A 15,295-nucleotide genomic window follows, 5' to 3' on the forward strand; every position below is an offset into this window, starting at 1 on the left:
TTCATCTATGGAGGTCTGACATCCATGCAAGAATGGGCCTTTTCTATGTTGGCACCTAGCACCTGGTCTTTTTCAAGCACCATGGGAAGACTTTACCTGTAACTTTGGTTAATTTTCCTTTGTTGCTGTCAGTAGGGTTTTATTATTGTTGAAAAATATATTATTGTACATTTGCTTTTAGTATAAGGTTTTATTGAATTGTGATTTTATGCATTTTATCTGAAAGCTGCTTCTGTGGTTGAGAGTCATGGTATACAGCTTTAATTGAATGACAATAAATAAATACCAGTCTGCATTTCTTCCCCCACCCCCACTCCAATCAGCCCAGATTGCATGTGCAAAATACCAGGTAAACCCAACATTTGACCAGATTGTGATTACTCACAGTGGCAGAGTAAATTGAATAGAACATCATATAAAAAGTAAAGGCAATCCCCTGTGCAAGCACCAGTCGTTTTCAACTCTGGGGTGACGTTGCTTTCACAAAGTTTGTCGGCCCCCTCCCAGCTGAACGGCAGCGCCGCTTTCAGGCTGGGGGCCAGGTTTGCCCTCCCGGAAGGAGGGAAGGCTGGCGTCAACTCCCCGACATACGGGAAGCTGAGGGGGCATGGCGTCGGGGCTATAAAGCCCTGGCCCCAAACAACGCAGTTCTTTCTGGCTCTCGAAATGGGAGAGCTGTGTTGCTCAGGAGCTGAGAGAGGCCGGAGAGAGGGAGCGCGTGTGGGCCATAGCGCTGTGCGAGCGGGGCCAAGTTTGCTTATAGCAAGTGCAGAGCGTGTGGCAGTGCAGTGCGAGGCTTTTTGGAGTGTATAGCTCTGTGTTCAGGTGGCCAGGGCTGAGGGAGGTTTTCTTCGGGGGGGTTGGACGGGGGTAGGGAGGCTTTTGGTGAGGGAGTTGGGCCTTGGGCCCCCCCTCCCTTGTATTATGTGGAGTGGTGAGAGGCAACCAGGGGGTGTTGGGCTTTCTCCCCCCCCATTTTTGTTCTCTGTTCCACCCTCCCCTCCCCCTCTTCTGGGGCCTATCTAGGAAGTACAGTTGGTGCAAGGTGCACCCCCCATCTCCATTTTCAGGTACACTCCTGTCTTGGGAACCGGGTGCCTGGGAATCATCTGGTGGGGGTGTGTTTCTTCAGGGACAGGTTAAGTAGTGGTGGCATGGCACCCAAGAAGGGTCAGGGCCCGTCCATGGGGAAGCAGCCCGCAAAGAAGCGAACCCAGCAGCCCACTTCTCCTGGTGATTTGGGCGAGGAGGCCCACCTTAGGCAGGCCATTATTGGGCAGCTGGATGCGCTGGAGCAGCAGAGGGGCGCGGCCGGGGTTCCTACATGGGAGGGGCGTCCGGGCAGTCTTCCAAATTGACCTTTGAAAAAGAGGTTCTGGCTCGCCTTTCTGCTTTGCAGGGTACAATGGTTGGTTTGGACGTGCGGCAGGAGCCTGACCGGGAGGACGAGGCTGATACGGAGGTGGTAGACAGCAGGGAGCGCGGCACCCATGGAACGGAAGGGGAAGTAGTGCATCCAGCTCCGTCTGTGGCAGTGGCCGTTTGCCCTTCGGGGGTAACGGGTAAGTCCCCAGCACAACCCCAGTTGCCAAGCTGGCCATGGGGCCCAGTCCAGCCTAGTGCCCCATAGGGCTTGGCAGGTCCGGTAGTTGCATCGTCAGGACAGTCAGGGCCTTTTGGGCAACAGGCGCAGACTGGACCCTCCTGGGCTTGGGGCCCACCTTGTGCAGTGCCTCAATACCAGGGTTTTGTTGGACCTGTTTCACAACCCTCTGGGCAAGGGATGGCCACAACTTCGTCACAAGGCACTGCCGCTTCTGCGGCGATGCCGGGGGTACTGCTGTGGGGGGGGGACAGCACCAGTCTCAGCAAGATGGGTGGCCGGGTTATCAGTGGGGTACCTGGCATTATCTGCCCAATCCGTATGGGTCCATCCCCTTCCATGTCCTGCCATACGGTGACACTGCTCTGCCATTAGGGGATCATTTGACAGTTGAGACTCGGGATAAGATCTTGAGGGGCAAATACTGGATGTGTTCAGTCTTCTCTTTAGAGAGCTTAAAAAGAAAGACAAGGAGGAGCTCGGCAATAAAGAGAAAGAGAAGCTGAAACGTCGTAAGGTGGACAGGACCTGGTCCAACTGGTTTCCGGGTTTCTTGATTTACGCGGGGGTCATAGCAAGGGCACAGCCTTTACGGGCTGCGGCATTGTTTCAGTATTGTGACATAGTGCACCGTGCATATACGGATTTCATAGGTGCAGTGTGGTTGCAATACGATGAGGCCTTTAGGATGAGGGCTGCATTCAATCTGGGGCTCCCTTGGGATCAAATCAACCAGCAGCTTTGGTTCTAGTTGATGTCCCCTGCGAAGCCCAATACAGGGGACAGGGCTGATAGCAGGCACCTGATACATAGGCAACAGAACAGCGCAGGGGCCCGCAGTTTAGCGGGCCAGTCGGTTCAACCCCGGCTTCTCTGCTGGGAATTTACGTCCAAGGGCATGTGTTCCAGGAAGGCCTGCAAATTCAACACGAGTGCCCACTGTGCGGGGGGCCTCACGCCTTTTCAGCCTGCAGTAAATCAAAAGCAAAGGCTGGCACCAAGTGCCCTAGGGGGGGAGGTAGCCAACAGCCGCCTGGAAAAGGGATCCAGTCCCATTCATCTGAGGGTACTTAGAAGGCTGTTGGCTAGTTACCCCTTGACGGCTGATAAGGATTATCTGATGGATGGTTTTACTCATGGATTTAGGATTCCATACCAGGGACCTAGGGTCCCTGGTTCGGCCCCTAATCTGCGCTCGGTGATAGGGATGGAACATGTGGTCAGGGCCAAAATACCGAAGGAATGTTTCAAAGGGAGGGTCATAAGAACATAAGAGAAGCCATGTTGGATCAGGCCAATGGCCCATCCAGTCCAACACTCTGTGTCACACAGTGGCCAAAAAATTTATATATACACACACACACACACACTGTGGCTAATAGCCACTGATGGACCTCTGCTCCATATTTTTATCTAAACCCCTCTTGAAGGTGGCCATGCTTGTGGCCACCACCACCTCCTGTGGCAGTGAATTCCACATGTTAATCACCCTTTGGGTGAAGAAGTACTTCCTTTTATCCGTTTTAACCTGTCTGCTCAGCAATTTCATCAAGTGCCCACAAGTTCTTGTATTGTGAGAAAGGGAAAAAAGTACCTCTTTCTCTACTTTCTCCGTCCCATGCATTATCTTGTAAACCTCTATCATGTCACCCCGCAGTCATTGGCCCATTTGAGACCCCGCCAATACCCACATTACGGGTATCCCCCTTAGGAGTGGTGCCTAAGAAAGCGCCGGGGGAATACCATCTGATACATCATTTGTCCTACCCCAGGGGTGGATCTGTGAATGATGCCATCCCGGAAGTTCTTTGTTCTGTCAGGTACAACTCCTTTGATCAAGCGATCAAAGTGGTTTGGGGTTGCGGTGTGGGGGCCGAAATGGCAAAATGCAACATTAAGTCTGCATTTCGTCTTCTGCCAGTACACCCAGAGGACTTTGATTTGCTCGGTTTTGCATTTGAGGGGAAGTACCGTACTATGTGAATAGGGCCCTGCCCAGGGGCTGTTCAGTGTCCTGTGCTGCTTTTGAAAGGTTTAGTTCCTTTATGGAATGGGCATTGCGGGCAAGGTCGGGGTTGAACGACACCATTCATTACCTGGATGACTACCTTTTCGTGGGTCCCGCTGGGTATGGACAATGTGCCAGATTATTGTGAGGACCTTGCCCGGAATTTGGGGTGCCATTGGCACACGAGAAGACAGAGGGCCCCACTTACTTTTTTAGGCATTGAGTTGGACACCATGCAGCAAACCTCAAGGCTGCCGACTGACAAAGTGGTGGGCCTTTGGGCCAGGTTGGCTTCTCTTAAACAGCAGCGCAAGGTGATGCTGTTGGAGCTTCAGCAGCTGGTGGGGCATCTCAACTTTGCGTGCAAAGTTGTAGCCCCGGGAAGGGCATTTTTGCGACGCCTATGTGACACAATGGGGCCCCTGAGGCTCCCTCACCACAGAGTGTGAATGACCGCCGGTATGGGGATGGACTTGGAAGTATGGGAAGAATTTTTGAGTTCCTTCAACGGAATTTCATTTTGGCGTAATGACTTGAAGTTAGAAGCGGCAATCGGTTACACCCCCCCTGCTATACAACGGATGGGCCAGTGGCGGTCATCAGCTTATAAGTCATATGTGCGCCCGTTGGTTTAAATAAGTTTCGGGGGATGTATTAGCAGTTGTTGCCCGTTGGCATGTTATTTCCGGGATGTGACCTTTTTTCTGTTTTTCAGGTGCTGTGGCTCGTAGTGCAAGGCATCGCATCCTCATCTGCGGGCACAGTATGGTGTTTTGGGCAGGCCACCAGGCTAGGAGATCCCCAGTTGGTACACATCTGGGTCTCAGCGAGTGGGTGACAGTGGAGTGGCTTGGTCGCCATGGCCTGCGTTGGCTGGGCATCATGCCGCTGCTTTTATGTGGGAGGAGGGCGCCTTCTCCAGACATCCTAGTCATTCACCTGGGCGGGAACGATCTTGGCTTTATGAAGGGAAAGGCCCTTTCCTTGCAAGCGCAGGAGGATCTGCAGGCCATCAAGCGGAGATGGCCGGGGGTCCTTTTGATTTGGTCGGCAATATTGCCACGTAGGGTCTGGCGGTCTGCCCTCTATCGTGGGGGGATTGAGTGTGCCAGACGCAAGGCCAATGGGCCTTGCAAAAGGCCATGGAAGGGGGCTTGGGCATATTCCTTCCCCATCCAGCAATACAGGTAGAGAATGCCGACCTGTATAGGCCGGATGAGGTTCATTTATCTGAACTGGGAAACCGGGCCTTTTTGGATGAGCTAAGGAGGGGTTTGCGGTCAGCTCTGGGCCGCCCAGTGGGCGCAAATGCCTAAGCAGAGGCTTGGCAGTGACAGTGGCAGGATGAGGTATTGGCTACAGTATTTTAGGGGAGCACCTATGGCTCTGCACCAGTTGGTGCTGGTGGTCTGTACGAACTGTAGATGGGCTTTACGGCTCAATGCGGGGAGTGCAGATCACAACAAAGCCTCACCGGGGCGGATCCTTCCAGTGAGTTGGATGCCAGCATAAGTGGAGGTGGAGTTTGGGCCTGGCTGCTCAGCACCAGCCAGATGATATTGGGCTTGTGCAGGGGGCAGGGTGGCTCGCCATCCCAGGACAAGGCAGGGTCCTGGGTTTGACCCCAGGACTTGTCCTGTTAGGCCTAGACCTCTTGCTATTCCAGCTCGTTCAAGTTATGTTTAATAAAGCGACCCAGTTTTCATCCAACACTGTGTCAGCCTCTTCATTCCGACTGGGGGGGGGGGCAATCACGGCAGACTTTTTACGGGCTGGTTTGCCATTGCCTTCCCCAGTCATCTACACTTTCCCCTCAGCAAGCTGAGTACTCATTTTACCAACCTCAGAAGGATGGAAGGCTGAGTCAACCTGGAGCCAGCTACCTGAACCAGCTTTCACTGGGATTGAACTCAGGTTGTGAGCAGAGGACTCCGACTGCAGTACTGCAGCTTTACCACTCTGCGCCATGGGGCTCACTAGAACATCATATACCTCCCTTCTTATGTACACACACAATCAGTCCAGGCTAACTATGGAAACACAAACAAAGTAGTGCACACTGAAGGCTGAGCCTAAAGGTGCATATGTGATTTGTCATGGAATCTAAATATCAATGGGTGAACCTGGTTTCAAAGAGTAATTAGACATTGCTGTGTCATATTTGTATCACAGTGGCATCTAGAAATCCCAATAGATATTGTGCTTCAATCAGATCTATAATTAATTAATTAGAATATAGTACATAGGGAGACTGCTTGTTGAGAGAAATTGTACTTTCGTGATGCGACATCACCCCAGAGTCAGAAACGACTGGTGTTTGCACAGGGGACCTTTCCTTGAAGCCCCGTGGTGCAGAGTGGTAAAGCTGCAGTATTGCGGTCTGAAATTTCTGCTCATGACCTGAGTTCAATTCCGGTGGAGTCTGGATTCAGGTAGTCGGCTCAAGGTTGACTCAGCCTTTCATCCTTCTGAGGTCGGTAAAATGAGTACCCAGCTTGCTGGGGGGGGGGGGGGGCGGGAAGTGTAGATGACTGAAGGCAATGGCAAACCACCCTGTAAAAAGTCTATCATAAAAACGTCATGATGTGACATCACCCCAGAGTTGGAAACAACTGGTGCTTGCACAGGGGACCTTTCCTTTCCTCAGTGGTGTGTTTCATGTGTGTGTTTAAATGCAGATTCCATGAAAGAAGTGGAAGCCCATGGTTGAGGCACAGGGCCCAGTTTATGGAAGAACAAGCCATATTTTTTTTCTTTCATGCATGCAGTTTCTTAGAATCATAGAGTTGTAAGGGACCTCCAGGATCATCTAGTCCAACCACCCCCTGAACAATACATGAAATTCACAAATACCTCCCCCTAATTTCACAGAATCAGCATTGCTGTCAGATGTCTATCTAGCATCTGTTTATAAACCTCCAAAGGAGAGCCCACCACCTCCCAAGGAAGTCTGTTCCACTGAGAAACCACTTTGTCAGGATGTTCTTCCTAATGTTTAGCTGAAAACTCCTTCAATTCAATTTCATCCCATTGGTTCTCGTCTGAACTTCTGGGGCAACAGAAAACAACTCTGCACCATCCTCTATATGACAGCCCTTCAAGTACTTGAAGATGGTGATCATATCTCAGCTGCTTCTTCTCCAGGCTAAATATACTCAGCTTCTTCAACCTTTCCTCATAGGACCTGGTCTCCAGACCCCTCCTCATCTTCTTGCCCTCCTCTGGGCATGTTCCATCTTGTCTATATTCTTCTAAAATTGTGGTGCCCCAAACTGAACACAATACTCTAGGTGAGAGTATTTAGAGTATATGAACAGAGTAAAGAAGCTGTAGTGACATGGGGACCAAACCACAAAGGTTCCACTCCAGTGTCTCATGATTTAGACTTCCAAAGGAGGGGAAAAAATACATCAGCAGAAGACAACAAAAGATATGAGCCAAGTGCCCTTAAATATCCTCATCTAATGTTCTGTGGAGATGTTGCAAAGATAGTCTGTCGAAGCAAAGGGTCTTTAGCCTTAACTGAACAGGTTATGAGCTTTCATGGCTTACAGATGACATTACCCAAAACATGAAATTACCTAAAAACATTGTTAGTTAAGTAGTTCATGATGGGAAGCCACAGTTTACCTATAAAAACTCATGCCACAACAAATATGTTCACCACCACAGGAATGTTCTGTGTTGTTCTGCCTCATTTTTTATTTCATTTTACATGGCTGGCCAGGATGGGACACATGAGTAGTATCAGCACCTGAAATTCTGCATGGTGTCTCAGTGGATACTTACACTGAAAGGCTGGTCCTAAGTTATAAGTCAACACAATCTCTTTTAAAAAGAATTTTCCATTTGAGGCTCTTGGCCAACCTAAGTTCAGCATTTAGGCATCTTCCATATGTCCATCAGGGACAGTGGATCCAATAGGTCTTCATGAATCTAAAGTATGTGGAAGATCGGGGGGAGGGGCAAAGAAGTAAATCAGATGGCAACCCACAGCCTTAGAGGACACATTTTTGGCCCATAAATCTGGGTTAAATTCAACAGCTGTTGAGTGTTGACTAGCCAAATGTTGTGCACAACTCTAGAACATCTGAGCTATTCTCTCCCAGAACAGGACTCTCAGTGGTTAGACAAACATAACCGCCAACAGAGGATTTAAGTCAGTACAATTGTTTTTTCCTTAAATCAGAAGTTAATTGAGCAGTATTGAGTAGAGTGCTGACTTTTCATTTTACATAAGAATCTACTAAGCCAAAAGTTGCACTGAGGATTCTGCTTGCTCTCTGTGTGCCCTCAGAGTGCGTGAATTGTAAAAGGCTGTTAGCCTCCTCTCCCCCCCCCCATCTTCAATTAATGTAGTTTTAAAATGATTAAACATATCATGCTGTGACATCCAAAATGTCAACAAGCCCATAAACCTGGAAGACAGGAAGGTAATAAAATAGGTAATAGGAGATTCAGGAGTTAATAGAGGCCCTGATGTGTGAGTGTATACAGTAGCTATATATTGGAAACAGTGCAAGTGAAGATGGCTTAGCATTGCAAACTGAGGAAGAAAATTGTTTTTAATTAGCACCTTCATAAGAACTGCTGATTAATACTGTTTGGTTTGGTGAAAAGCTTTCAGCTGAGTAATTTGTACAGCCATTACAACAGTTTTGTTAGAACAGGGACTCCTGTTGTTAAACACAAACAGCAGATGATAATGGTGGAAGATGAGTTTGTCATGTAACAATTTACCTTATTGAAAAAAGCTTTATATAAAACCCAATACAGTAGTAGGTAGCAGCAAAAATCACATATTTTAAATCCTGCCCAAATTGCAGTGTGCTGTGCGTGTGTCTTTTCCCCCCTTCCACAGACTAGAAAGAGATTTTATATCATTTATAAAATTATATATACATTTTAAAGGTGTGGAAGAAGAACTGGCCACTATAATAGCAAAGCTTTACATTGGGACACTGAAGTGCTGGTGCAGTATAGTCAAACATTTTATAACAAGATGCAAAGTAGTTTAAGGCAGAGGTGCATAATTAACATTGTTCCCCAGCAAATCTGTGCAGATTCCTCAGTCTGTAAAATTATATTCCATGTTTGTATAAAGTGCAGCATTTAGACCCAAGATATTCTTCCAGGATGTGCATTATTCCAAGCTGTATGATTATTTATTATTGACTGCCTTGGCATAATGCTTTCTCATCCATTGGACAATTAAGATTCAAAATCTCCACTGTCGTTTTCCCTAAAAGGGTAACATGCATATTTCATTTCTACCCAATTGGATGTTTAGTGCAGTGTAAAGAAAACAGGAGAACTTTTTTAAAAAGAAAAAAAATGAAATGAAATATGATAACAATGAAGGCATATGTGCATTAAATTATTACACTAACCAAGGAATAGCTGATTGGGGTGCCAGAATAGAACATGAGAGGTCCCCCCCCCCCCCTTTTAGACAGGCCTTCGGGGTAATAACAAGGGGTTGAGACTCACGACAGTGCCAAATAAGCTTTATACAGCATAATAGTCTGCAAAGAAAAGCCACAGAGCACTAATGTGAAAGAAGAGCTGTCCACCACATGCAGCAAAAATCACCAAAGGTCATTTTATGGTAGCAATTGTGACACAAAATTGGTGGTCATGCTACATGTCTAATACTCAGCGCAGCTTTATAAATGATGGGCCCCTAGCGATGGCTGTCATTAAGTGCTTTCATCATAATAAACTTTAAACTGTTGGCTTTATGAATCACCAGCCAGCTTCAGCTGTTTGGTGGATGGCGCTTGCAGTGCCTTAAGTGTGACAAGGCCTATTAGGAACTGCAACCATGCTTCAAGCGTACTTGGCTTTCCCACTCCTGGGGTGATTGCAGCCTATTAAACGGCATCTGGGAAGATTTTCCTCCAGCAATCTCTGATCAAGAGCTTTTTTGGGCTTTGACCTGCATTTCCTTCAAGACTTTCTCCAAGGAGTTTTATAAGAGCAAAAACTCCAGAGGATTTATAGCCACTTCTGATTAATACCTTTTCAGGGTCCCCCCCTCTCTCCCCCTCTTGCAACTCTCCCACTGGTACATGGAGAAAAGCTTTCATTGTTCCTAAGGTGCTTATTTGTGACCTTTTCTCTGCTTTTCTGATTCCCTCTAACATGTTCTCAGTGAAATCCTTGGTGTGTAACCAAGACAGTTGTTGAGTTGTTACAGCTTTAGAAAGAGAGAAAGGCTTTTAGGATAACACCCCCCCCCCAGCATTTTTGACAACTCCTCCCATTTAAAATTTCAAAAGTGATGTCATTAGCAGAGCAACTAAAATTAGCAATCTCACCTCCAAATCCTTGTGGAAAATGTACATTCCATATAAAGAAAATGAATAGCCAACTCATTCTAGGAGATGGTTCAGTATTTAATATAATTCAGGGCTCATTCACATGATTATGTTTATACACAAGCTATGCTTTATACTATATCATACCAATGACCTATCTAATCTAGTATTATCCATTCTGACAGGCAGTGGTTTTTCAGGACCTCAGCACAGTTCTTTCCCAGTCCTGCTACCAGAAAGCATAAGAACACTAGAGCCCCGCTGAATCATATCAATGATCCATCTAATCCAGCATCTTGTCCCACATAGTGGCCAACCAAATGCACCAAAAGGCTCACAGCAGGGCCACAGTGGGCAGAGCCTTCCTTGTTGTAACTCCCCAGCATCTGACATTCAGAGATATGTTGACCCTAGCCAACAGTCATTGTTGAGTTTACCCTATGAAATTTGCCTTATCCTCTTTAAAAGTGGATACTACCACTTTTCCTTTAAAAATGATTATATTTTAACCCCTTTCTTAATAATCTCTTTTCTATCTTTTTGAGGGGGGTAGAAGACCCCAACAAAGTCAAAACACTGAAAAGGAAGCAGTTCTACCTCTTACCTTGCTCCTTTTGTAGATGGGACATTTCCAGATCCTTGTCTACAAGGGGGACCACATTGGCTAAGCATTACATGATGCAGGAGATCTATTGCTTTCCTCACCAGTCTGACTTTCTTAAAGGGGTCTCAAGCTTCAGCCTCAAGTTGGCATGTAAATGGCCTTTTCAACGCATTCAGAATTGCTCTGCTGCTAAAATCTAAACTCCTGCATGAAGATTTGATGAGCGACATTATATTTTCACTCTCTCTTTGCTTATGTGAAATGTTTTTATTTCAATAATTAATTACACAATAATTTGTGTAAAGGAGTACATGCAAGTGGGCAGGCAGCCAACTACATTGCCCACTGATAACCAACTGGTGTCATTTACCGACTGGACCTGCATTAAGCCCACGAGAAGTGAATATTGGAGTAAGTTTGTGTGTGAGGGCCATCAGGGACAGGCTGTGGTAGGTAGATGTGGAAAGGGGTGGTCTACTCTTCTTCCCTCCTTACCTAAGTTTCTTTTAGAGCTGTTATAACTGACCAGAAGGCTGAATTTCACCTCTTCCATGATTCTGGTGCTGAATCAGGCAGACTTGGAGTGCCTTTTGCATGGGTAACCAACTTGGGCTTAGTGGGGAACATTCCCCAACAGTGATGAATTTAATGGAATCAACGCTAGCATCAAAATTGTTTTAAATCATTTTAAATTGTTTTAAAATTATTTAATCGGTACTAATTATTGTTAAATTTTAAATTGTTGCTTACTATTTTATTGTTTTAGTTGAATGTTGTTAGCCGCCCTGAGCCTGCTTTGATGGGGAGGGCAGGAAATAAATTTGAGAAATAAATAAATAATAACTCTTAATGGTGGTTTCAAGCTAATTCATAATAGTGTGAATAATGCATGTTTAGGGATCACTCATCTACGAATGCAGAGTATTTAAATTTACAAGGCCAGCGTATTTTTTGGATCTTTTAACTGAAAATGTTAACCACTTTTTATTTGTGTTGCATTTTTCTCTCTTTATTAAACCTATAAACATAGCTAGGGAGTCCAATCTCTTCCCCAAAAATCTCTTGCTGCCCTTTCTGGCTGACTCAGGTGGTGGTGTCGTAATGCTAAAAGCTTTAAATGGGTAAAACCTTCTTAATACTCCTATTAACAACTCTTCTAATCCATGAAATGTAATAGCAGAACTTTTAGATGAATGTCTCAGAGGTAGACCATTAAAAATAAATTGCTCAACCTTGGGGAGATTAGAATTAGTCTCCAGCTAGAAGCACCTTGGGGTGGTTGGGTGTGAAGCCAATTTCTGAAAGCCCATGTTCCTATCAACAACAGCATCAGCCTCTGCATTTTTACTAATGAGGAGACAATAGCAGCAATCATTAGACTTAGCTGTGGATTTGTTACCTCTAGGAAGCAAATATGCAAAGTGGAAGGGGAGGGGGGAATATTAATCATGGCAGTAGGATTCATGATTTGAAATGCTTTTGATTTTGAAACAGAACAAGGTGGGAGGAGAGAACTCTTGTAAACAGTCAACAAAGTACATCAAAGTCAGAGGAAGCAGTGAGGAGCAATTATTGTGTGTGTTAATTAACAGTAATAATGCACGGAAGGTACATACCATAGCACCTTTTCATGTTCAAAGGACTTTGCAGACTAGCTAATTAATGCTCGCAACAGTCATATGAGATAAGTAATTGTGGACTGGCTCTCCTGCATTTTCTGTATGAGCAAAGGAATACAGACATATGTAACTTGCCCAAAGCCCTTGGAGTCATTGTCACAGTTAGCACTAGAATTCCACCCCATCTTGCTGAATGTTACATATCCTGATGTACATTTATTTTTATTTATTTATTTATTTATTCGAGATTTATATCCCGCCCTTCCCACAAGTGGCTCAGGGCGGCTTCCAACAATTGATCAAGCATAAAATTTAAACAATTTTAAGTATAAAACAATTAGATACTTAAACATTTAAAACCTTAAAAACCAGTAACATTTCAATTTCATAAAAACAATTAAACCTTAAAAACCAGTAACATTTCAAAAGGTTTGGAACACTGCCATGGGAGGTGGTGGTGGCTACAAGCATAGCCAGCTTCAAGTGTGTGTGTGTGTGTGTATCTATCTATCTATCTATCTATCTATCTATCTATCTATCTATCTATCTATCTATCTATCTATCTATCTATCTGTCTGTCTGTCTGTCTGTCTGTCTGTCTGTCTGTCTGTCTGTCTGTCTGTCTATCTATAATTTTTTGGGGGGCCACTGTGTGACTCAGAGTGTTGGACTGGATGGGCCATTGGCCTGATCCAACATGGCTTCTCTTATGTTCTTAAGGATGTATTAGGTTACTGGCCTGTGACATGTAAATAATGGTCTTTGTAAATAAATATCCATTCATTCAGTGACTCGTGATAAAATTTTCTCTCACCCTTAAAGTTCTCTGGGTGATCTTGGGCCAGTCACTATCTCTTGTGGGGAAGTCAGACTCATGTATATGGACCTGAGCTCTGTATAGGAACACTAGGATAGAAAGATAGGTTCATCATTAAAGAGCACCTTGCTTCTTTAAGATTTTTGAATTGATACTGTGAAGTACTTGCCTGGCTCCTGACATCCCAATTGTTGCGCTAGAGCCAGACTTCAGCATTTCCCAAGGGTCCTCAACCCTCCCTTCCCTACCAGACTCCGCTTCCAAAGTGCCATTCCTGCCAAAGCCAAGGCCCCAGAGGTCAGGCACGGTGCAGTTGGGGTGCTGGCCAATGAGACACGATTTTGTTGGTGGGCACCTGAGGCCCCGATTAGCTCAACTGACAGTGCACCCAAGCCTCCCCTGGCCCTAGTGCCTGAGCCTTCCACAGAGGAGGGTTCCCAGCCCAATAGGGCAGCTGGACTCCACAGGAAGACATCTGCTGCCCACTGCAGCTTGCCCCCTATGAGATGCACCTACTATAGCTCCTAGGCACCAGCTGAAGCTGGGGAGAGTGATCAGTAGGGGATGGGGGGTGAGATTGGTTCAGGGGAAGGGGCCAAGGGCAGGGGAGAAAAAAAGGCAGAAAGAGAGGAGTTGAGGAGGAGATGCTGGTGAGCAAGACTGAGACAGATAAGCAGAGAGAGAGCCTGGTCTGACCCAACCCAGAAGAAGCCACCCCAAGCCTGAGAGGAAGATAACTGGTGCCTACAACCACCTCTCTTGAGTGGTCTGAGACTGCCAGGACAGCCTTCAGTTCCCCATTCACTCTGGAGGCCTGTGCCTGGGTGCTAGCCAAGGGACAGCATAACAGTCTGATCACAAGTATGCACCCTAGGTCCCTGGTCTACTGTGTGAATCTGCAAGTTTGGTATCTATTCTGTTCCATCAATACTTTGGGCTTTCACACTTTCCTGGTGACTGTTAATCATCAGCTTTTTTTTGTTGAAATTTTTTTTGTTGAAAAATTGTTAATTTGTTGTTCAGTGGCTGAACAGAGGCTGAACAGCAAATTAACTGTAACATGATGAAGATATTTTTAAGGTATGCTGAGACAAAATAGAAGTTAGGTTTATAGGGTCAACAGTTGTTTGGATTTAATTAAGGGGGAACACCAGTAAAGCAATAAATATGTCAAAATAGAAGATAAATGTGTAAAAAAATCCTTTTGTGGGAAGTTAACTGAGACTCCAAGCAAGTATTGGAGTGCATAAAATCAGACGTGCCATTGGAAGGAAAAATCACAAAACTGCAAAGGGCTTATTTCAGCCATGTCAAGCAGAAGAACTCACAAGGAAAAGCAATTATGCTTTGATTGGTTAGGAGCAAAAGGAAACCAGGCCACCAAAGACTAGACACCATAAAAGTCAACACTAGCATAAGCATGGAACATCTAAAATAAACAGTACAAGATTTGAAAACATGGAGAGAGATGGCCCATAGAATCGCAAAGAATTGGACACAAATGAATGGTTAACAGCAACAACTGAGACTCATTCTGGTGCTCCATTCATCTCCTCTCAAACATAAAGGTAACAAACAGCATTCCCCACCCTGTACCCTTTTGTTGCTTCGTTGGTCTTAAAGTTGCCACTGGGCTCTATTCTATTGCTTCAGACCAACATGGCTGCCCACCTGGATCTATCTTCCTTGTCTTGTTGTGTGCTTTCAAAGAAAAGAAATGTTAAAGAAATCAGAATAGGCACTATATAAAGAGGACAGATTTATTTGTAATTATTATTTATATATCAATTATAATATCTAAAGTTTGCCAATCACAAGCCATCCTGAGCCTGTTCATGGGGAGGACAGAATACAAATAGAAATAAATAAATAAATAAATAAAATTTATTATCTGCGTTTCTGTATGTTCAAAGCTCTTAATGTACATTCTTTCAAAAAACATTGCAACACTTCTGCAAGATAAGAGACAAATATTCCTATATTGATGGGCACTGATATTAACAGTAAAATCCTAATTATGCCCTTCTAAACCCATTGACTTTGCTTAGAATAGCACTGTTAGTTGTTTAACAATACACAGTATCCCAATTCACCAACCAAAGCCAATATACCTGACCTGGATAGCCCAGGCTAGCCTAATCCTGTCAGATCTCAGAAGTTAAGCAGGGTTGGCCCTGGACAGTACTTGGATGAGAGACAGGCCCGCAGCCACGGGAGGAGGCCCGGGGGACACGGCCCCTCCACCCAACCCCCCCTCGAACCTTTATGGCCCCTCCTTTCCCTGGCCCCTCTCTCCACCACCACTTTTCTCCCCGTGGCTCTAG

This window comes from Heteronotia binoei, chromosome 1, assembly GCF_032191835.1.
Source record: "Heteronotia binoei isolate CCM8104 ecotype False Entrance Well chromosome 1, APGP_CSIRO_Hbin_v1, whole genome shotgun sequence".
In the NCBI taxonomy this organism is placed as follows: Eukaryota; Metazoa; Chordata; class Lepidosauria; order Squamata; family Gekkonidae; genus Heteronotia; species Heteronotia binoei.